This window comes from Pseudophryne corroboree, chromosome 7 (genome assembly GCF_028390025.1).
Source record: "Pseudophryne corroboree isolate aPseCor3 chromosome 7, aPseCor3.hap2, whole genome shotgun sequence".
Classification (NCBI taxonomy): domain Eukaryota; kingdom Metazoa; phylum Chordata; class Amphibia; order Anura; family Myobatrachidae; genus Pseudophryne; species Pseudophryne corroboree.
This window is the reverse complement of record NC_086450.1, coordinates 440,723,826-440,747,743: the sequence shown is the minus strand read 5'-3', so window position 1 is coordinate 440,747,743 and position 23,918 is coordinate 440,723,826.

Below are 23,918 nucleotides of genomic sequence, written 5' to 3'. Positions count from 1 at the left end.
CAGTCCCCCATTTTTACACAATGCGGCAGGCTGATTCCCCCTTTTTACACATTACGTCAGGCAGTCCCCCCTTTTTACACATTACGGCAGGCAGATTCCCCCTTTTTACACATAGCGGCAGGCAGTCCCCCATTTTTACACATAGCGGCAGGCTGATTCCCCTTTTTACACATAGCGGCAGGCAGGCCCAAGAAAGAAAGAAGGAAAGAAAAAGAGAAAAAGAAAGTAAGAAAGAAGAATTATACTTACCCTCTCGGCCGGCTCAGGCTCCTCGGTGCAGCCGCGTCAGACGATTCCCGGGCAGTAGAGGAGGTGGTGGACGGAGGTGAAGAAGGGAGCCGCAGCAGCGCTTTGTTACTGGTGGAGGCGCTGCTGCCCCTCTGCTTCCCTATAGGCTGTTCTCGGAAGACAGCCTATAGGGAAGCAGAGGGGCAGCAGCAGCAGCGCCTCCACCAGTAACAAAGCGCTGCTGCGGCTCCCTCCTTCACCTCCCTCCTCCTCCTTCCCCCGTCCGTACCGCTGCTCCTCTCATCTCCGGGCGGCTGTGCGCTGCGGGCAGCGGTTGCCCGCAGCGCACAGCGGCATGTAATGAGTCAGTTTGACTCATTACATGCTTGGGCCCCTGGACAGAGGCGGGCCCCAGTGCAGTGCACTGCTTGCACTGCCGGTAGTTCCGCCTCTGACTCTCATCATCACCATGGGTTCCAGACAGCGTGTCAGCATGTTCTGGATGCAGTGTTTAATAACCCACTGCAATTAGGGATAGGCTGCAATTAGGGTTAGGCTAAAATAAAATGTCAACATTATGTCCGTATCAATATTAGAAATGTTGACATGTTGACTGTCGACATTCTGTCCATGTCGATGTACTGAGTGTTGCATACAGTACCTCCCAAAATGACAGATTCCAGGAAGGACAAAATGCTCTCTACCTGGACTTCCCTCTTAATATATAATTGGCGTCACCTGTATTAAACTATTTAATTTACCATTCCCCCGCCCGACAGACCAAGGGGCTAATCCAGACCTGATCGCTCGCTAGGTTTTTTTTTGCAGTCCTGCATTCATATTCGTACCGGCGTTGACAAGGAGATTGACAGGAAGAAGGCGTTTGTGGATGGCAACTGACCGTTTTCTGGGAGTGCTTGGAAAAACGCAGGCATGTCCAAGCGTTTGCAGGGAGGGTTTCTGACGTCAGTTCCGGTCCCGGACAGGATGAAGTGATCGCAGCGGCTGAGTAAGCCCTGGGCTGCGCAGACACTGCACAAGATCTGTTTGTACAGCTCGGCTACACATGCGTTCGCACACTTGCACAGCTAAAATACACTCCCCCTGTAGGCGGCGACTATCTGCTCGCAGCAGTGCAAAAATTGCCTGCTAGCGATCAGGTCTGAATTACCCCCAATGTCTCCGAAGGGGTTAAATGAACAACTTAGTTTTGCCTGTGTTTTATAGCCTTTCTTGTTGTGTTGCGAGTGAGATTTGGGTATTTGAATTTGATGACTTTGTATCTTATTACATGAATGTGGATAACGTTTGATGCTTTATGACAGGTTCATATGTTATTTTGTATCCTTTGTAGTTCTGATAAAAGACATATTGGTGATTGTTATTTACAGACAGTGGTGCACATGTTCAGTTACTACCTACAGAAGGAGCCACGCTTATCTGATGTGTCTCCATCACAAACGTGCACTCCCGGCGGGACCAGGCGATCCGGCGTCTATCCCCAGCTAGGGGAGTGCACAGAGACACTCCCATTGCAGTGAATGGGGCGTGTGCGTGTTGCACGCGCATCCCAGATGCTTCAATGGGTGGGACTCGGTGGGCGGGTGGGCTCGGGAACAGACAGAGCCATGATTAGCGTGTCTCCATCTGTATATTATCTAATAATCATGGTAAATTTCAATGCTATTTACATAGTGTCCATTACAATGTCTAAATTACAATTGTTTTAATAGCGGGACACGTAAAAATATCTAAAACATTTATTTTTCAGAGGTCAGACATAGATTCATGTATACCTTAAAGGTGTGTAACATTAATGTGCCGCTGTACTGTAATTAGCAATCTTAAGGGATTCATTTAAAGACGTGAACATTGTTATTTGCTCCATTTGGGTTTATACACTTGTAAATTATATGGTGCAGGAATTTCCAACATATGTGATTCATTCTCCACAGCTGTCTGAGGGCAGGGTGGGGGGCACTCACTTTTGGGTTGGGTGGTGCTTATAAGGCATGTTGATGTCATTTTGTATCTTTGTATCCTGACGAAAGGTCTAAATGATTCCACTTTCAGATTACAGATGCCGGATCACATGCAGGAAATAGAAACAGGTCCTTCCTGGGTGCGATCCGGCATTGGACCCTGAGAACTGGCTTCCCGACTCGGGTTGCCATCGAGGGCAGGGGCAAGCGGTGGCATCGGAAGGTGCGGAGGCAGAGCTGGGACATGAGATCATCACCGCGCCGCCTCTCCCTATGCTGTGAACAGGTACCGGGTTGCATTGACCCGGGTAACCCGTTCACACTGCACCTGACCCGGTAATAACCCGGGAATAGCCCTTCTTTATTCTGGAAATCGGGGGGGGGGAGGGGGGAAGGGGGGTACCCTTACAGACCGCACAGCGAGCCGCTTTGACCCGGCAAAATACCGGATCGATACCGGGTTACATGTGTGGTCTGAAAGGGGTATAAAGGATCCTGAAATGTTGAAGAAATCCAGAGTGATTGTGTTTTTAATCCTTTGGGAAGTCGTCGCTGAGTGCCGCCGCCGCTGCTCGCAAATCCCACGTTTGCCCCTGCCCTAGTCATTAAGCTTGCCACCAAGATGTTATCTTCTTGATAGGATTATCACATATTAGTCTGAGAGAAGGACTACAATAGGAGATGAAGGTAAATCCAGGCATGGGACACTTGTGGTGCTGCCAAATGGGGCAAGAGAGGGATAAACTGTATATCAACTGGTGAAGAGACAAATAAGAATTTACTTACCGATAATTCTATTTCTCGTAGTCCGTAGTGGATGCTGGGAACTCCGTAAGGACCATGGGGAACAGCGGCTCCGCAGGAGACTGGGCACAAAAGTAAAGCTTTAGGACTACCTGGTGTGCACTGGCTCCTCCCCCTATGACCCTCCTCCAAGCCTCAGTTAGGATACTGTGCCCGGACGAGCGTACACAATAAGGAAGGATTTTGAATCCCGGGTAAGACTCATACCAGCCACACCAATCACACTGTACAACCTGTGATCTGAACCCAGTTAACAGCATGATAACAGAGGAGCCTCTGAAAAGATGGCTCACAACAATAATAACCCGATTTTTGTAACAATAACTATGTACAAGTATTGCAGACAATCCGCACTTGGGATGGGCGCCCAGCATCCACTACGGACTACGAGAAATAGAATTATCGGTAAGTAAATTCTTATTTTCTCTGACGTCCTAGTGGATGCTGGGAACTCCGTAAGGACCATGGGGATTATACCAAAGCTCCCAAACGGGCGGGAGAGTGCGGATGACTCTGCAGCACCGAATGAGAGAACTCCAGGTCCTCCTCAGCCAGGGTATCAAATTTGTAGAATTTAGCAAACGTGTTTGCCCCTGACCAAGTAGCTGCTCGGCAAAGTTGTAAAGCCGAGACCCCTCGGGCAGCCGCCCAAGATGAGCCCACCTTCCTTGTGGAATGGGCTTTTACAGATTTTGGCTGTGGCAGGCCTGCCACAGAATGTGCAAGCTGAATTGTACTACAAATCCAACGAGCAATAGTCTGCTTAGAAGCAGGAGCACCCAGCTTGTTGGGTGCATACAGGCTAAACAGCGAGTCAGATTTCCTGACTCCAGCCGTCCTGGAAACATATATTTTCAGGGCCCTGACTACGTCCAGCAACTTGGAGTCCTCCAAGTCCCTAGTAGCCGCACAATAGGTTGGTTCAGGTGTAACGCTGAAACCACCTTAGGGAGAAATTGAGGACGAGTCCTCAATTCTGCCCTGTCCGTATGAAAAATTAGGTAAGGGCTTTTATAGGATAAAGCCGCCAATTCTGAGACACGCCTGGCTGAAGCCAGGGCCAACAGCATTACCACTTTCCATGTGAGATATTTTAAGTCCACAGTGGTGAGTGGTTCAAACCAATGTGATTTTAGGAACCCCAAAACTACATTGAGATCCCAAGGTGCCACTGGAAGCACAAAAGGAGGCTGTATATGCAGTACCCCCTTGACAAACGTCTGAACTTCAGGAACTGAAGCCAGTTCTTTCTGGAAGAAAATCGACAGGGCCGAAATTTGAACCTTAATGGACCCTAATTTTAGGCCCATAGACAGTCCTGTTTGCAGGAAATGCAGGAAACGACCCAGTTGAAATTCCTCTGTAGGGGCCTTCCGGGCCTCGCACCACACAACATATTTACGCCAAATACGGTGATAATGCTGTGCGGTTACATCCTTCCTGGCTTTGATCAGGGTAGGGATGACTTCATCCGGAATGCCTTTTTCCTTCAGGATCCGGCGTTCAACCACCATGCCGTCAAACGCAGCCGCGGTAAGTCTTGGAACAGACAGGGTCCCTGCTGGAGCAGGTCCCTTCTTAGAGGTAGAGGCCACGGGTCCTCTGTGAGCATCTCTTGAAGTTCCGGGTACCAAGTCCTTCTTGGCCAATCCGGAGCCACGAGTATAGTCCTTACTCCTCTCCTTCTTATGATTCTCAGTACCTTGGGTATGAGAGGCAGAGGAGGGAACACATACACTGACTGGTACACCCACGGTGTTACCAGAGCGTCCACAGCTATTGCCTGAGGGTCCCTTGACCTGGCGCAATACCTGTCTAGTTTTTTGTTGAGGCGGGACGCCATCATGTCCACCTTTGGTTTTTTCCCAACGGTTCACAATCATGTGGAAGACTTCTGGGTGAAGTCCCCACTCTCCCGGGTGAAGGTCATGTCTGCTGAGGAAGTCTGCTTCCCAGTTGTCCACTCCCGGAATGAACACTGCTGACAGTGCTATCACATGATTTTCCGCCCAGCGAAGAATCCTTGCAGCTTCTGCCATTGCCCTCCTGCTTCTTGTGCCACCCTGTCTGTTTACGTGGGCGACTGCCGTGATGTTGTCTGACTGGATCAGCACCGGCTGACCTTGAAGCAGAGGTCTTGCTAGGCTTAGAGCATTGTAAATGGCCCTTAGCTCCAGGATATTTATGTGAAGTGATGTCTCCAGGCTTGACCACAAGCCCTGGAAATTTCTTCCCTGTGTGACTGCTCCCCAGCCTCTCAGGCTGGCATCCGTGGTCACCAGGACCCAGTCCTGAATGCCGAATCTGCGGCCCTCTAGAAGAGGAGCACTCTGCAACCACCACAGGAGAGACACCCTTGTCCTTGGTGACAAGATTATCCGCTGATGCATCTGAAGATGCGACCTGGACCATTTGTCTAGCTGATCCCACTGAAAGGTTCTTGCGTGGAATCTGCCGAATGGGATTGCTTCGTAAGAAGCCACCATCTTTCCCAGGACCCTTGTGCATTGATGCACTGAGACTTGGCCTGGTTTTAGGAGATTTCTGACTAGTTCGGATAACTCCCTGGCTTTCTCCTCCGGGAGAAACACCTTTTTCTGGACTGTGTCCAGGATCATTCCTAGGAATAGAAGTCGTGTCGTCGGGATCAGCTGCGATTTTGGAATATTGAGAATCCAACCGTGCTGGCGCAGCACTATCTGAGATAGTGCTACCCCGACTTCCAACTGTTCCCTGGATCTTGCCCTTATCAGGAGATCGTCCAAGTAAGGGATAACTAAAACTCCCTTCCTTCGAAGGAGTATCATCATTTCGGCCATTACCTTGGTAAAGACCCGGGGTGCCGTGGACAATTCAAACGGCAGCGTCTGAAACTGATAGTGACAGTTCTGTACCACAAACCTGAGGTACCCTTGGTGAGAAGGGTAAATTGGGACATGTAGGTAAGCATCTTTGATGTCCAGAGACACCATATAGTCCCCTTCTTCCAGGTTTGCAATCACTGCTCTGAGTGACTCCATCTTGAATTTGAACCTTTGTATGTAAGTGTTCAAGGATTTTAGATTTAAAATTGGTCTCACCGAGCCGTCCGGCTTCGGTACCACAAATAGTGTGGAATAGTACCCCTTTCCCTGTTGTAGGAGGGGTACCTTGATTATCACCTGCTGGGAATACAGCTTGTGAATGGCTTCCAATACTGCCTCCCTGTCTGAGGGAGACGTCGGTAAAGCAGACTTTAGAAAACGGCGAGGGGGAGACGTCTCGAATTCCAATTTGTACCCCTGAGATACCACCTGAAGGATCCAGGGGTCCACTTGCGAGTGGGCCCACTGCGCACTGAACTTCTTGAGACGGGCCCCCACCGTGCCTGAGTCTGCTTGTAAAGCCCCAGCGTCATGCTGAGGACTTTGCGGAGGCGGAAGAGGGCTTTTGTTCCTGGGAACTGGCTGTTTGCTGCAGCCTTTTTCCTCTCCCTCTGCCACGGGGCAGAAATGAGGCGCCTTTTGCCCGCTTGCCCTTATGGGGCCGAAAGGACTGCGCCTGATAATACGGCGTCTTCTTAGGTTGAGAAGCTACCTGGGGTAAAAATGTGGATTTTCCAGCAGTTGCCGTGGCTACCAGGTTTGATAGATCTACCCCAAATAACTCCTCCCCCTTATAAGGCAATACTTCCATGTGGCTTTTAGAATCCGCATCACCTGACCACTGCTGCGTCCATAAACCTCTTCTTGCAGAAATGGACAGCGCGCTAACTCTTGATGCCAGTCGGCAAATATCCCTCTGTGCATCACGCATATATAGAAATGCATCCTTCAAATGCTCTATAGTCAGTAATATACTGTCCCTATCTAGGGTATCAATATTTTCAGTCAGGGAATCCGACCACGCCACGCCCGCACTGCACATCCAGGCTGAGGCGATTGCTGGTCGCAGTATAGCACCCGTGTGAGTGTATATACATTTCAGGATATTCTCCAGCTTTCTATCGGCAGGTTCCTTTAGGGCGGCCGTATCAGGAGAGGGTAGTGCTACCTGTTTAGACAAGCGTGTGAGCGCTTTATCCACCCTAGGGGGTGTTTCCCAACGTGCCCTATCCTCTGGCGGGAAAGGGTATGATGCCAATAACCTTTTAGGAATTATCAGTTTTTTATCGGGGGAAACCCACGCATCATCACACACTTCATTTAATTCCTCGGATACAGGAAAAACTACAGGCAGTTTTTTCTCACCAAACATAATACCCATTTTAGTGGTACTTGTATTATCAGAGATATGCAATACATTTTTCATAGCTTCAATCATGTAACGTGTGGCCCTAGTGGAAGTCACGTTTGTCTCCTCATCATCGACACTGGAGTCAGTATCCGTGTCTGTGTCTGCCATTTGAGGTAACGGGCGTTTTAAAGCCCCTGATGGCGTTTGAGACCCCTGGACAGGCACAAGCTGAGTAGCCGGCTGTCTCATGTCGTCAACTGTTTTTCGTAAAAAGCTGACACTGTCACGCAATTCCTTCCATAAGCTCATCCACTCAGGTGTCGACTCCCTAGGGGGTGACAACTCTATAATAGGCAATTGCTCCGCCTCCATCTCATTTTCCTCCTCAAACATGTCGACACAATCGTACCGACACACTGCACACACACAGGGAATGCTCTGACAGAGGACAGGACCCCACTAGCCCTTTGGGGAGACAGAGGGAGAGTATGCCAGCACACACCAGAGCGCTATATATAGACAGGAATACCACTATAAAATGTGCTTTTCCCTTTATAGCTGCTGTTATTATTAAAACTGCGCCAAATTAGTGCCCCCCTCTCTTTTTTACCCTTTTCTGTAGTGCAGGACTGCAGGGGAGAGTCAGGGAGACGTCCTTCCAGCGGAGCTGTGATGGAAAATGGCACCCGTGTGCTGAGGAGATAGGCTCCGCCCCCTTCTCGGCGGCCTTTTCTCCCGCTTTTTGGTGAGCTCTGGCAGGGGTTAAAATACATCCATATAGCCCTGGGGGTTATATGTGGTGTATTTTTGCCAGCCAAGGTGTTTACATTGCTGCTCAGGGCGCCCCCCCCCTAGCGCCCTGCACCCTCAGTGACCGAAGTGTGAAGTGTGCCTGAGTAACAATGGCGCACAGCTGCAGTGCTGTGCGCTACCTTGTTGAAGACTGATGTCTTCTGCCGCCGATTTTTACGGACCTCTTCTTGCTTGGCTCTGTAAGGGGGCCGGCGGCGCGGCTCTGGGACCGAGCTCCGAGGCTGGGCCTGTGTTCGGTCCCTCTGGAGCTAATGGTGTCCAGTAGCCTAAGAAGCCCAAGCTGGCAGGTTCGCTTCTTCTCCCCTTAGTCCTCGATGCAGTGAGCCTGTTGCCAGCAGGTCTCACTGAAAATAAAAAACCTAAAACTAAACTTTCACTAAGAAGCTCAGGAGAGCCCCTAGAGTGCACCCTTCTCGGCCGGGCACAAAAATCTAACTGATGCTTGGAGGAGGGTCATAGGGGGAAGAGCCAGTGCACACCAGGTAGTCCTAAAGCTTTACTTTTGTGCCCAGTCTCCTGCGGAGCCGCTATTCCCCATTGTCCTTACGGAGTTCCCAGCATCCACTAGGACGTCAGAGAAATAGGTGTTTTCACCAGGGATAAGGTTCATTATCACATCGTCGCACAATACAGTATACATTATATATATATATAAAGAATCCAGACAATACTTCTGCCATGAGTCTACATCAGGGACATCTTAAGAGAGGATGGGGACCATGTGCAGTTTCCGGGTGGGCCCCCTCATCTCCACGGCACCGTAGATGCCGGCATTCTGCCAAAGTCTACTGCGCATGTACAGGTCTCTGGAAACATGGCACCCGTCATGGTCGGGAGACAAATTTCCTCCTACTGCACATGCGTGGTAGCCATTTTGGAAGTGATTTTTACTGTGGCTGCAGCGCCCATCGTGGAAAGGTAAGTATAAAACAACATGGAGACAGTGTGTGCGGTGTGGCCCCCCCTGGTTCCAGGGGTCCGTGTGCACTGCACACATTGCACCCATGCTACAAATGCCTATGGTATACATTACCTTTATACTTACACTAGTTACCAGCCCATCAAAATGACGGAACAGTGGCCGTGCACAGTGCACACACCCTCCCTGAAAATGCTTGGGAACGCCTGTGTTTTTCCTGACACTCCCAGAAAATGGGCAGTTACCACCCACAAATGTCCTCTTCCTGTCACTCACCTTGCGAATGCCTTGCGGTCCAAATTTTAGCACTATCCTGTCACTGTTTGGCGTTGCGCATTGCGATGCAAACGCATGCTCAGTCAAATGATAATCAGCCGCTGTGCAAATTCGCACAACAGTGATCTGGTCTGAATCGGGCCCACAGTAAGCAGTCAGAAACAATAGCAGTCTGCTAAGTGCAAAGCCTATTGGGGGAGGGGTGATTTGGCTAAGTGAATACAAAATGGAAGCTGGATGTCAGTTTGTCTATTGCTTAAAAGAAAGTGTTTTTTTTTTAAATGTGATTTTTATATGTTTGCAGAAACTGTGATTTTTAGTCAAAACAAGAAGTTAAGGCCAGCTGCGCAGTGTATCCTGAGACTGCGGTTAGCTAGTGTTTTGCAAAAAGACAATTTTTTTTTTACAGAATAAAGATAATTAAAAGTAGGTGAAAGGTAAAATGTATTTTGATATTAAACACTCATAATCACAAGATGTTGAGCTAATTAATTGGAAATCCCCCATAAGGGAAGTATATGAGTTAATAATATGATAAATTAATTGTGATTGATTTATGTATATGATTGGTCTGCTAATTTGATTGGATCATGTAATGCTGTAATGACAAGTATATAAGATAAATTCAATGTGTCAATGTTCAGTTCATGATATTCTTTTATCGTGAGCCCTGTGAATTTCACAATGCAATAAATCTACCATAGAGACTTCATTGTTCTTCAATTATTTTGAACGGCTATATCATTCTGGAGGTCCCACCGAGATCAACCCAACATTGACACACGAAGAAGGAAGGTGGACTGGTGCCGGGGTACCTGGATCAACCGTGGCCACAGGTAAGAGCTGTTATCTTACTTCTGCTCCATGTGTCCCTGCCTCGGTCCGCTGCCTTTGTGTGTTGTTGTTGGTTTGTAACTCTTTGAAGTCTTTTTGGAGATTGTGAGTATGGAACCAAATTGAATTTAACTGCATTTTATTACCAGTTACAGTGAGTTGTATACAGTGTTAAGATTGTAATTTCTGTTGTTATCATAATCAGAGATTACAATGGGATATTTTGTCTGCCATATCTTGCTAAATTAAGAGTGAAGTCTGCGAGTGATTGTAAGTGTGATTGGCCGAGGCTTCACGCCGGCAGAGTCTGGACAGGGCCCAGGTAGGAGAGAGGCTCCGGTTAAACTCTCCTATGCTGGATAGTATCAGGGATACTCACCCACTGTGAAAAGCACCTTGTACACAATGTCAAAGTCAGAAAAATATCCCTATACACGCTGCCATATTTGCACCTCACGCTGGTCCGCGCTGCGCATGCGTGCGCTTTCCCGTGATAGCGCATACCCGCTGATGCGTGCACCCGCTCGCATCGGTATGCGTATTTACGGTAAAGAGTATGTAGTCGTAGCGTGCGACCCAATCGTTACATATTTTCACAATTAATGTAGTTTGTAGACCATGGTCCCTTTGATAGATTCTGAAAGTTTGGTTAATATGGAATGTCCCTGAACGGAGGAATCCCTCTTTGTATTGTGCTAAGGGTCTAACAGGAATCATACAGCAGTGTTTGGTACCCATCGGAAGAGTATTTAATTAACAATATTCCGGTGTTGGTTTGGAGCGTATTAATCGCTCGTGCGGATAGTTATGGACATAAGAAGTTTATGTCCATTTCTATTATTTACTCATACTCAGGTATGCGGCGGGAAACCTAGTTTCCCACCCACCTGAGCTGTTTGAAATCGTCACAGCCCACCTGTATGAATCACCCTATGACCTTTTGTTATAATGCGAAGCCGAATTCCTGCGTCCAATGGACAATGAGGTTGTAGGGACCATTAGATTGCATTGTGTGAGTAGCATAAAAGACGGGCCTGTGGCATCCAGCCTTCACTTCTCATCAAACGGTTCTCATTGCTGATAATCGGGAAGCTGGATGTCCAGAGGCGCATGCGATCATACCCTTTGTGCGTAAGTTTTTCTCCGTAATCATATTGTCTTACTGTGAGCCAATCTCTCTCTCTCTCTCCGTCTCTCTCTCTCTCTCTCTCTCCCTTCTCTTTCTCTCGTATCTCCCATTGACTAATATTGTATTGTATTAGATCAGCATAGTATTGTATTGTATTTCTTGTATAGTTATTCGGTTAGGAAGTCTCTGTTATATTGTAGTGTATCATTTGTACTGTGATTCTTTTGCAAGTATAATAGTTATAATACAGATAATAGGCTTTGGACCCTAAACCAGTATCCGTGTATTTCCTATAGTTTTAAGTGTTCACTTGAGCGTCGGTGACGCTCAAGCAGCTTTGTAGTTAGTCAGGTTACACAAGGTTGCACTTACACCCTGTATTCACATTAAGGTATTCTGTGTATTTCATTGATAAAAGGTTTAGACATAAAGGTATAGCGTTGTGAGCGTCTGCGCCGCTGGTGATCTCCTCGTGGTCTCGAGCGTCCGCTACGCCATAGCGAATCATTACTCTAGTCATCACCAATAACGTGCTGTCCTGTGATCGCTGGGCCGTGAGCGAACGTGACGCTTGAGCGTCTCGCCTACGACTAAGCGATCGTTACGCAACTAGCGTACCCTTACGGTACTTCTTAAGTAAACAGCGTACTGTGTTCTTAGACTTCATTATGGGTTGTTTATACGACAAAGGAATTTAACATTGTCAATTGGGGGACTCGTCCTGTCCTTCTCATATCTGCACTAGGTAGATCAGCAGACATTATCCCCCAGCAAAGGGTGGGAGGTTGTCTCGCAGTGCTGACGGGATAAGCGTCTGCTTCACTTAGATAAAGAGTGCTGAAGGAATCCGGGAACCGGAAGTAAGAACAAAACGCTTGTGTCTTTTAAAACTGTTTATTTCTCTTCTGTCTTGCGTATACACGCACGCATACATATATATCTGCATTTCTTTTTCAATTTCGTATATCACTATTCCTGTTTGCCAATTTTTATAGTTGATAGAAAGTACTAAAAGAGACTTGCTGTTATTTCATAGTTTAAGAATAGAGGTAATAGTTAAAAGTGTAGACAAACACACAGGTTTGCCTGGGAGATAAGGCAAAACCAGTGGGGTACGCGGTAGATGATCAGGGACCGTTTACATTGATAAAAGAAATTGTGTTACGGTGGATCTTTTGTTTTGCGTACACGTGTCTCTAACAAAGACTAGCGTACGCAATCCAAAGGCAGACGCACGCAGCGTACATTACGCAACGTAGCGTCCGGTTACGCCCACGTAGCTCAAGTTGTGAAAAGGCGATAGATAACGCGATGCGGTAAATAACGCAAATCTATTTTTGGAAACTTTGAAATTTAGTTTAACAGATCCTGCTCCTAATTGGTAACACAGCTGGGCTAAAGAAAATTTCTGCGCAGAAATAGATATAGAAACGAAAGTGTACATGTGTTGAGTGAGTGTGTTTTTATTACATAAGTTTATATAACTTAGAGGTTGAACCAAAAAGAAATCGGGTAGGACATACGTGTAAGTGACATATACGGTGGCTAAGGAGGCATCCTTGGTTAAATAAAATATGAGCATTAGAGTATAGCGGACCAGTATACAAGACCAGGAGGTCAGACCAGGAGGTCGTACAGAACAAGACCAGGAGGTCATAAGGAGACAAAGAAGGTCCGCTATAAAGGTACAAGAAGCACAACCCCGGGGGTTGGTGCTAAAACCCATATAGGCCATTGGAAGCTCTGGCTGAAGGAATTCGCAGCCGCAATTTTCGATTCCATTGATCTCTCAGTACATAACAGGTAGTGCTTATGTACTGAACGATTGTACCGCACGTAATTGTGTGCAGTAGTTAGTAATCTGACCTAATACCATTAGAGTAAAGTGGTCACAAACGCTATTTGTACATTCTGACGTGATTTGTGTAATTTTTTATTTTTAAAGGGAAGTTCGCTGGTCACTCAGGAACTATCTAACAACCCCACCTTTACTGGAAAGAGTAAGTGTCCTGCGGGTAACCCTCGTATGTTCCAGTAAACAGAAGGTTTCTGGTAGGGCCCTGTATCGAGTACGCCAGCACCATATCGGTGTGATCAGGTCGTATTGGTCGAGGTGGGCGAGTGAGTGGGGTACTCGGTAAACCGCCACCGCCGGCCTATTTTGAATAATTTGGTTTGCTGTAAGGGTTCGCTGAAGACCGTGATATAAAGATCAAAGGAGTAGTAAGCAACACCTGCAGATTATGGGGGCCAATTGTTCAGGTAGGGGGCGATCAACCTCGGTTCGGGTTGATTCAGAGAACCGACCAGTCGGGTCGGCAAGATACATCATGTGTGAAAAATACGGAAGTCACACAGAGGTTTTATGTGATGAATGGGAGAGAATGACTGTACAAGACAGGGAGAAATTCCCAAGAATAGGTAGCTTCAGTCCAGAAGTGTTACAAAATTTAAGGAGGAGGATATGTCTCATAAAATCAACAAAGAGACGCATTCAGCATCATGATTATTTACAGTTGTGGCAACAGGAAGGTGAGATACAGAGAGGTTTGGCTCTGGCGGCGGGATCTGGGGCAGTCAGGAAACTGATAGCCACAGCCCCGCCACCACCATACATAGCAGGAGAGAAGTTGATTACGGAGAGAAACGCACTGGGTTGTAAAACACAAACACTTAGTAACCCTGTAAATGTTAATGATGTTAACCAAGTAACTCATGCAAGTATTAACCCGTGCAAGTTGTACCCTGTTTTGAACTTTCCTCAGGAGTGTGATCAAGAAGACGATCCAGCAACAATTTCAGCTCTCTCTCTAGCGGCCACCATAGCAGAGACCACAGTAGGCATAGCAACACCCACGAGATTAGCGAAAGCCCCTAGCGGAGGGATAGGTGAGGTCGTGTCAACGGGTAAGTACGGCACCATGCATTATACTGAAACAATTTCACCACAAGTTGTAGAATCTACACAGAATGAGGTTGTTAGAGTTAACCCTGTTAGAGTAATAGCAGTTCCCAATGGGAAAACAGATGTATCAGGAGCCACTCCCATAAGGAACATTGCCATGTACACTCCATTTTCCCGAATGGAATTAAGAACAATAGTGTCCGAATTTCCTGACCCCAGGAAAGACTTAGTTGCTAGCCAAAAATACATCAGGGATCTAGGTAACACTGTAGAACCCAACAACAAGGATTGGCAGATACTGCTAAGAGCTTGTTTACCTTCAAATGTCGACTCAGTTCAATTCTTAGCTGATTGTGGACTAGATAAAGATGTACCACTTTCAGATGTGTACAACAAAGATAACGTAAAAAGGATAAATTTACAGCTAAAGGAGTATTTCCCAGCCGTTGTTAAATGGAACAAAATATTCTCCATTAGACAAAAAGAGTCAGAAACGGCAACAGAATATTTTCATCGGGCACTATTAGAAATGGCAAAGTACACTGGAATAGAAGACATTAGGACCAACCCAAACCACCAAGAAGTAGCAGTATCTGTACTGATGGATGGTTTAAAGGAAACATTAAAGACTAGGGTTCAGACCACGCAACCATGTTGGCGAGGTCTGTCGGTGTCCACATTGAGAGAGGCTGCTATTGATCACGACAGAAACATCACTAGACACAGGGAGTCGCAAAGTGATAAGTTGATGTCAGTAAGTATACAGGCGCTGACCACAAGGCAGCCTGCGTATGTACCACCGAATCCTGTGGGTAAGTCAAGTGGAATAACATGTTTTTCTTGTAACAAACAGGGACACTATGCACGAGACTGTAGAACAAAGAATGTACAAAGATCTTTTCAACCCCCTAGACAACGACACGACACACGACATTGGGAGCAGGGTCCACAGAGGCGGAGTTTTGAGCCACATACAGGGGAAACAAAAAGATACCCCCCGAACAGAGATTGGCATGCCTCTGGTAGTTCCCAGCTAACTCCCCCACAAGTAGTTGCTGCCAACGGGATTCAGGGAGGTCAGCATACCCAATAGGGGTGTGGCCATACCTGTAATCTGCAGCCAGTGAAATTGATTGCCAGTCTTGGAAGTGAACCAGAGATTGCAATCAATGTAGCTGGTAAAACCTTAAACTTTCTTGTAGACACAGGGGCGGCCAAGTCAGTGATAAATTCGACAGTGGGCATGAGAACCACTGGTAGGACAGTTCCAGCCATGGGAATAACAGGAGTAGTCCAGCACTACCCTGTTAGCAAACCAGCCGAGATTACAATAGGGCCTTTGCATACCAAGCATTCATTTTTGCTAGCTGCATCGGCACCAACCAATCTCCTGGGAAGAGACTTACTATGTAAAATGGGTTGCGTCATTTATTGTACTCCTGAAGGTGTATTCTTGGACATTCCTGAGAATCACGCTCAGGAAGTACGAGACATGTTAGACTCCCCATCAAAATTAATGTCACATCCCATTATGACAAATAGGAATCCATCCCAAATAGAAGAGATGACATCTCAGATACCAGAGTCACTTTGGACAAAAGATGGACAGGACACTGGATTAATGGCAAACGTAGCTCCAGTAGTTGTACAAGTAAAAGATGGTAGGATAGCTCCAAAAATCCCACAGTATCCTCTGAAGCCAGAGGTGGAGTTAGGAGTTTTCCCAGTAATAGAGCGCTTGCTACAACAGGGCATTCTAGTAAGAACGTCCAGCACAGCAAATAGTCCCATCTTCCCTGTTAAAAAGAGTGGGGGGAGGGGTTACAGGCTAGTGCAGGATCTAAGGGGGATTAACAAAATAGTTGAGAGTCAGTTCCCCGTAGTGCCAAATCCAGCTGTCATCCTAATGCAAATTCCTCCCACTGCCAAATTTTTCACTGTTATTGACCTCTGCTCCGCATTCTTTTCGGTACCTCTGCACCCTGACAGCCAATATTTGTTTGCATTCACATACAGAGGAGTCCAATACACGTGGACTCGGTTACCCCAAGGTTTCATAGACAGTCCAAGTATATTTTCTCAGGCTTTGCATGATTGTTTACAGTCTTTCCAACCGGAGAGTGGATCAGTATTGATACAGTATGTAGATGATTTACTACTGTGTTCAGATTCGCTGGAAGCTTCCCTGAAGGATACGAAACAGCTCCTGTTTCATCTTTCAGACACAGGACATAAGGTTTCCAAAGACAAGTTGCAATTATGCCAACCTAAGGTAAAATATTTGGGACACTGTCTAACACAAGGACTGAGACACCTGACCGCTGATAGAATCCAAGCCATTAGAGACATGACACTGCCACAAACCCAGCAACAGATCAGGACGTTTTTAGGAATGTGTGGGTATTGCCGTAATTGGATCCCAGGGTTTTCCATATTGGCGTTACCTTTGCAGGAAATGGTCTCCTCAAACAAACCTGATAGGATCTCGCATACAGACGAATCCGAAACAGCATTTGAGAGACTCAAACAGTGCCTAACGCAGGCACCAGCACTAGGTATGCCAGACTATGGGAAACCCTTTGAACTATACGGAACAGAAAGTGCTGGTTGCGCAGCAGGTGTACTAACCCAAAAACACGGTGATGCCAGCAGGCCAGTTGCATACTACAGCGCTCAGCTAGACACGGTAGCGCGATCCCTCCCCACATGCTTGCGTAGCGTTGCGGCGATAGCATTGCTAGTGACAAAAAGCGAAGATGTCGTGCTAGGCCACAACCTCACAATGCATACACCACATGCAGTATCTGCCTTATTGAATTCTGCCCAAACCAGACACGTCTCATCAGCAAGGTTTACAAGATGGGAATTGGCATTAATGGCCCCAGTAAACATCACCATAAGGAGATGCAGCGCATTAAATCCTGCAACATTTCTCCCAGGTGTGCCTGGTCAGACACAAAGGGTGGAAGGTGAGAGTGATGGGGAAGGAGGATTTAATACAAAGGAAGATGCACATGATTGTATGGAATATTTGACCCAAAATTTTACCGCAAGGCCTGACATCAGTGACAATCCACTGGAAGATGCAGAACTCACGTTCTACACTGACGGTAGTTGTCATAGACAGTCAGACTCGGGAGACTTGTGTACTGGATACGCAGTCGTAGATGACCAAGACACCATAGAAGCGGAACCGCTAGGTCCACCTCACTCAGCCCAGGTTGCTGAACTGGTCGCCCTAACCAGAGCATGTGAATTGGCTAAGGGTAAGTCAGCCAATATCTACACCGATTCTAGATACGCCTTCGGGGTAGTACATGATTTCGGAGCCCTATGGCGCCTCAGAAATTTCATGACGGCAGCTGGTACACCGATAGCGCATGCAGCTTATATAAAAAGGCTTCTAACAGCGATACAGGAACCCGACAGAGTGGCTGTTATCAAATGTAAAGCACATACATATAGTCAAGACCCAGTGTCACTTGGTAACAGCCGAGCAGACGAAGCAGCTAGGCTTGCAGCTGCTACCCCCATACAGACAGACACCACACAACTGATGGTATTTAATACCATCAACACACAGAAGTTGTGTGAGATGCAGAATTTGTGTTCCACACAGGAAAGAGCAGTCTGGAAGGCAAAGGGATATGGCCAGGAGTCCTCAGGGCTCTGGACGGATGGACATGGTAAACCAGTGGCCCCCAGAGCATATCTTCCATGTCTGGCTGAAGCAGCTCATGGGTTGACTCATCTAGGCAAGGAGGGAATGTGCAAATTGATAAGAGCATACTGGTGCGCCCCAGGATTCTCCTCTCATGCGGGTAAAAGAGCAATGTCATGCCTTACCTGTCTGAGAAAGAATATTGGAAAAGCAATACCTACAGAACCATCCCATATCCCACCTGCCGGCGGCCCTTTCCAGGTAATACAAATTGACTTCATTCAATTACCCCCATGTCGAAATTTGAAATATGTACTTGTTTGTATAGATGTTTTCTCGAATTGGGTCGAAGCATTTCCAGCAGCTACAAATACCGCTATGTTTACAGCTAAGAAAATTGTGCAGGAATTTGTATGTAGATATGGTATCCCTAGAATCATTGAAAGTGATAGGGGTACCCATTTTACCGGTGATGTCTTTCAAGGAATGTGTAAATTAATGGGTATTGATAGCAAGCTGCACACTCCGTACCGTCCACAGGCGAGTGCGAAGGTCGAAAGAGTGAACAGCACTATTAAAAATAAATTGAGTAAAGTAATGGCAGAGACAGGATTGACGTGGCCAGAAGCTTTACCCATTGTTTTGTATAGCATCAGAACCACTCCCAGGTCCCCTCTTAACCTGTCCCCTTTTGAAATTCTGTTTGGTCGACAACCGCATGTCATGATTAACCCTCAGGATGATTTGAAATGTAACAATGAAGTAACTGTAAAATACTTGATTAACATGAGTAAGCAGTTGAGGAATCAAAATGATAATCTGAAGTTGGTGATTCCTGATTTACCAGATAGTAATTGTCATGACATTGAACCTGGGGATTATGTAATGATACGAAATTTTCTACGCTCAGGTTGTCTTATTGATAGATGGGAAGGACCATACCAGGTCTTATTGACTAGCACCACAGCATTGAAGGTTGCTGAGAGAGAGACTTGGGTCCATTCATCCCACTGCAAAAAGGTTGCTGATCCAGAGAGGTCCCGTGATAAGGAACAGACGGTAGAGGTTGTATCACTGGAGTGTCTGTTCCAGGAGGACTGAGGCGGCACCTGAGCCTTGAAGACCGAAAGCAGTTGTTGACTCCCTTCCCCCTTTTATTGTTTTTCTCCACTTCCCATCCCCTCTCCCTTAAAATTTCTTTTTCCCCCTTCTCATTCTTCTCTATTTCCTCCTCAAAGATGGACTTGCCCCAAGAGACTGTGATCCGGATTTTGATGTTAACCATGATGTTGACCAGAGCAGTCTGTTCCGGCGAGAGTACCATAGAGGTCGAGAGAGGTTCTGGAATGGGTTCCGATTATGATGATGGAGGCGTAGTTTTCCAAGATCAACCAAACCAACAAGCAAAGGCGAGTATCAGAAAACGATCCGATAGAAGAAATTGTGATGGATTGTTAGCTGAAGAAAACTGTATCTGTAGGCTCTGTGACAATTTGATTGAGGATGGGTGCATAAAGAAATGCCAATCCAGTTTTAATATCCATATGGACCGGCATCCATTGAGTGACTATCACTCCTTAGTGGGTAACGTATTAAACCAAACAGATTGTTGGGTATGCTCTCAAGTACCTCAGGGTCATAGCAAATCAGGGCTAGTACCATTTCCTTTAACGTTAGGGGAGGTACTTGAGCTAAGTGGTGGGAGACCGGTGGACCGGAGGTTTAACATCTCCAGCCCTCCTAGTTTGAAGCTCCACCAATACCATGTGGATAGGTCCCTCTTATGTTTTAATATCTCCAATCCCCGTAAGCCGGGAAATTGGGAAGTGTCATGGAGCAACCTTACCATGACCTTTTCACACAGAGCAGATAGAATGCCTACAGATACAGAGCTTGTACGCCACATAGCCAGTAGAGGAAAATCTTTCCGGTATAGATACACCCTAGGAAATAGAATTACTAGAGTTGGAGAAGTATCACCAGGATACTGTGCACATATCGTACAGTCTGATACGTGCATTAAGCAGATGGAAGAATTAGGGTCAGGAGATTTCACCTGGAAGGTTTGTAATATGGTAATGTCCTTCTCCGTCCCATATGTTCTCCCCGATGATGCATATTTCATATGCGGGAGAAAGGCGTACAAGTGGCTTGCCCCAAACTCTGAAGGATTGTGTTATATTGGAAAGGTATTGCCTGAAGTGATGACTGTTACACATGACAAAATGAAGGACATACACCGTGGTGCCCAAGCTCCTTATACTCACACTCATTACGAGCACCGAGTTAAAAGACAACTGTCAGAAAGGTTAGAGCATCCGGCCTCTGATCTTATCCATGAATCCACCGGGATTCAGGTTCTGGTAGCGTTAGATTTCACTCGCACCGCTCGGGGAGTGATGAATTATAGATACATTTCCGCACTCGCCAATTTGTTAGATAATATCACTGAAATGTATGATGACACGTTCAGATACACTGGAAGAGAACTTCAAGCTTATAAAACAGAACTAGTTCAGCATAGGATGGTTCTTAATTATCTTACAGCAGTAACAGGCGGATATTGTGTTACATTGGCAACACAGTACGGCATAAAGTGTTGCACGTATATCACAAATAGCACCGAGGATCCGGTAGAGGTCATAGACCAAAAGATGGACGATATTCTCCAATTGAAGTGGGAATTCCGTCGAAAACACAATCTCACCCTTGCTGCTGTAGGTAATGAGCTGACTGGTTGGGTGTCATGGTTGAACCCGCGAAATTGGTTCTCCGGTTTAGGAGACTGGGCTCAAGGAGTCATAATGGATGTTGGAAAGTTTCTCCTATGTATTTTAGGTGTTGTTATATCTATTGGATTGATATTTAGATGCGGGCAGGCTTTAATGAGGTGCAAACAAAGTACAAAAGTGATGAGCTTGAGGAGTGAGGAAACTGTAATTAACCTGGATTTGATTTATGACCCATTGATAGAAACCAGGATGTGATGAAAAATGCGATTAAACGGTCCGTTTCTTTCACCTGTTTTTCTGCTTTTCTCCAAGATACAAAGACCCCCTTGGACGAGGAAGTTGACGAGACACTATACAGACAACAGACAAGCACCAAAGATGAAGTTTTGACTACCTATGATATGGACACTTGATGAACTTTGCCATGGATCCCCAGTTTCCCTAGTATTTTTAAACTCACGCTAGCCCAACATTTTTTGTAAATCTGATGGCACTGACAAAGCTATTTGCTCATGTCCAAGGAGCAATACAGCGCAAAGAAGACGACTCTCAACAGATACCGAACAAAACTTCAACGACAGATGTACATTTACCTGACATAGAATATCATTGCATTTTCCATAAGTGTTCTTCATCCTCATCTCTACAACCCTCAGGTAATAACACACATAGTATAGGGAATACAGGCACAGATATCAGCAATCACATATTCCCCCATTCATGTATCATCAACTAAAATGTGCTCCCCATTTTGTTCAAAAGCCGAAAAGAGCTCGGTAAAGTTTGACAGCCCATCCACAGACCTGTACCACGGGATAAGAAGGAATTCAAATGTATACTTCGCAATACCTCGAAGCTTGATTTACCACACGTACGGCACGATGATACATGACCCTCCAAACATGGACTCATACACACATGCTTCTGCTTTCTCACTAGGTCATACCCTCTTCACACCTACTCCTCGCTTCTTCCTTACCCAACCATGGAAATGAATTAACCCCTGACTTATATTTTTCTCCTTTTTTGTTTTGAAGGTGGCAGTTATTATTGACTGCCAAAGGGTGGACTGTCAAAGTCAGAAAAATATCCCTATACACGCTGCCATATTTGCACCTCACGCTGGCCCGCGCTGCGCATGCGTGCGCTTTCCCGTGATAGCGCATACCCGCTGATGCGTGCACCTGCTCGCATCGGTATGCGTATTTACGGTAAAGAGTATGTAGTCGTAGCGTGCGACCCAATCGTTACATATTTTCACAATTAATGTAGTTTGTAGACCATGGTCCCTTTGATAGATTCTGAAAGTTTGGTTAATATGGAATGTCCCTGAACGGAGGAATCCCTCTTTGTATTGTGCTAAGGGTCTAACAGGAATCATACAGCAGTGTTTGGTACCCATCGGAAGAGTATTTAATTAACAATATTCCGGTGTTGGTTTGGAGCGTATTAATCGCTCGTGCGGATAGTTATGGACATAAGAAGTTTATGTCCATTTCTATTATTTACTCATACTCAGGTATGCGGCGGGAAACCTAGTTTCCCACCCACCTGAGCTGTTTGAAATCGTCACAGCCCACCTGTATGAATCACCCTATGACCTTTTGTTATAATGCGAAGCCGAATTCCTGCGTCCAATGGACAATGAGGTTGTAGGGACCATTAGATTGCATTGTGTGAGTAGCATAAAAGACGGGCCTGTGGCATCCAGCCTTCACTTCTCATCAAACGGTTCTCATTGCTGATAATCGGGAAGCTGGATGTCCAGAGGCGCATGCGATCATACCCTTTGTGCGTAAGTTTTTCTCCGTAATCATATTGTCTTACTGTGAGCCAATCTCTCTCTCTCTCTCCGTCTCTCTCTCTCTCTCTCTCTCCCTTCTCTTTCTCTCGTATCTCCCATTGACTAATATTGTATTGTATTAGATCAGCATAGTATTGTATTGTATTTCTTGTATAGTTATTCGGTTAGGAAGTCTCTGTTATATTGTAGTGTATCATTTGTACTGTGATTCTTTTGCAAGTATAATAGTTATAATACAGATAATAGGCTTTGGACCCTAAACCAGTATCCGTGTATTTCCTATAGTTTTAAGTGTTCACTTGAGCGTCGGTGACGCTCAAGCAGCTTTGTAGTTAGTCAGGTTACACAAGGTTGCACTTACACCCTGTATTCACATTAAGGTATTCTGTGTATTTCATTGATAAAAGGTTTAGACATAAAGGTATAGCGTTGTGAGCGTCTGCGCCGCTGGTGATCTCCTCGTGGTCTCGAGCGTCCGCTACGCCATAGCGAATCATTACTCTAGTCATCACCAATAACGTGCTGTCCTGTGATCGCTGGGCCGTGAGCGAACGTGACGCTTGAGCGTCTCGCCTACGACTAAGCGATCGTTACGCAACTAGCGTACCCTTACGGTACTTCTTAAGTAAACAGCGTACTGTGTTCTTAGACTTCATTAAGGGTTGTTTATACGACAAAGGAATTTAACATTGTCAACAAGAAGGCCAAGCTTAGCAGAGTGTGGAACATGTATGCCTGTTCAGAGCCATGGCAGCTGACGAGGTGGTGAGGTTTCCTAAGTGGAGTAATATCTCTATAAACAAGGGGAACGTCCCTGTTTACCATTGTATTGGACATTGAGGCTGGACTTTAAAATAAAGATTAGCCATTACAATGGGTCAAGAGATGTCCACACCGAAGGGCTCTTCTATGTTAGAGATCCCGCACGGCAGTCCAGCAAGTGTGATGTATCAGAGACATGGAAGTGTGGCTGTGAAGTTTCTCTGGAAATGGCATACAAAACAACCTGAAATACCTGTAATAGGAACCTTTGATATGCAAAAATGGACAGACTTAAGGGGTAAGACAAGAAAAAGGGAGGAGTGGAAAGCTTACACACTATGGCTGGAGGCATCCAATGTAACCCCGCCACCAGCCTATGTTGCACAAATGTCCTGTCATGTAGATAATGGAGGAACGTTACAATTACAACCCAAGCATGTTCCCCCACGGGTAGTGCAAGCAAAGCTGGTAAAGACACAAGAACAAGAAAGCCCAGACCAACTAGAACACATACTCTCAGCAATGATGGCACTGGCCGGTGCCCCAAGTGCCCCACCAGTACAGGAGAAGAAAAAGGTTTCCCAGTCTAGTAAACCCCAAGACTGGGAAACATGACACTTACCTCATAGGGGAAGATGGGATTTGGGTAGCGCAGATGGATTTGTTTGATGGGGATGACGATTCTGCTGGAATTTACGTTTATGACCCCCTCAGTCAGACATATAAAGCTCAGTATAATAACATAGATGGTGAAACTGTCACACACACTTTATGCAAGAACAATCAGGGGAATTTAGTTCCCTATGAAGATAAATTACCAGTGATGGGAGCACATTTTGCAGACATACACCCAT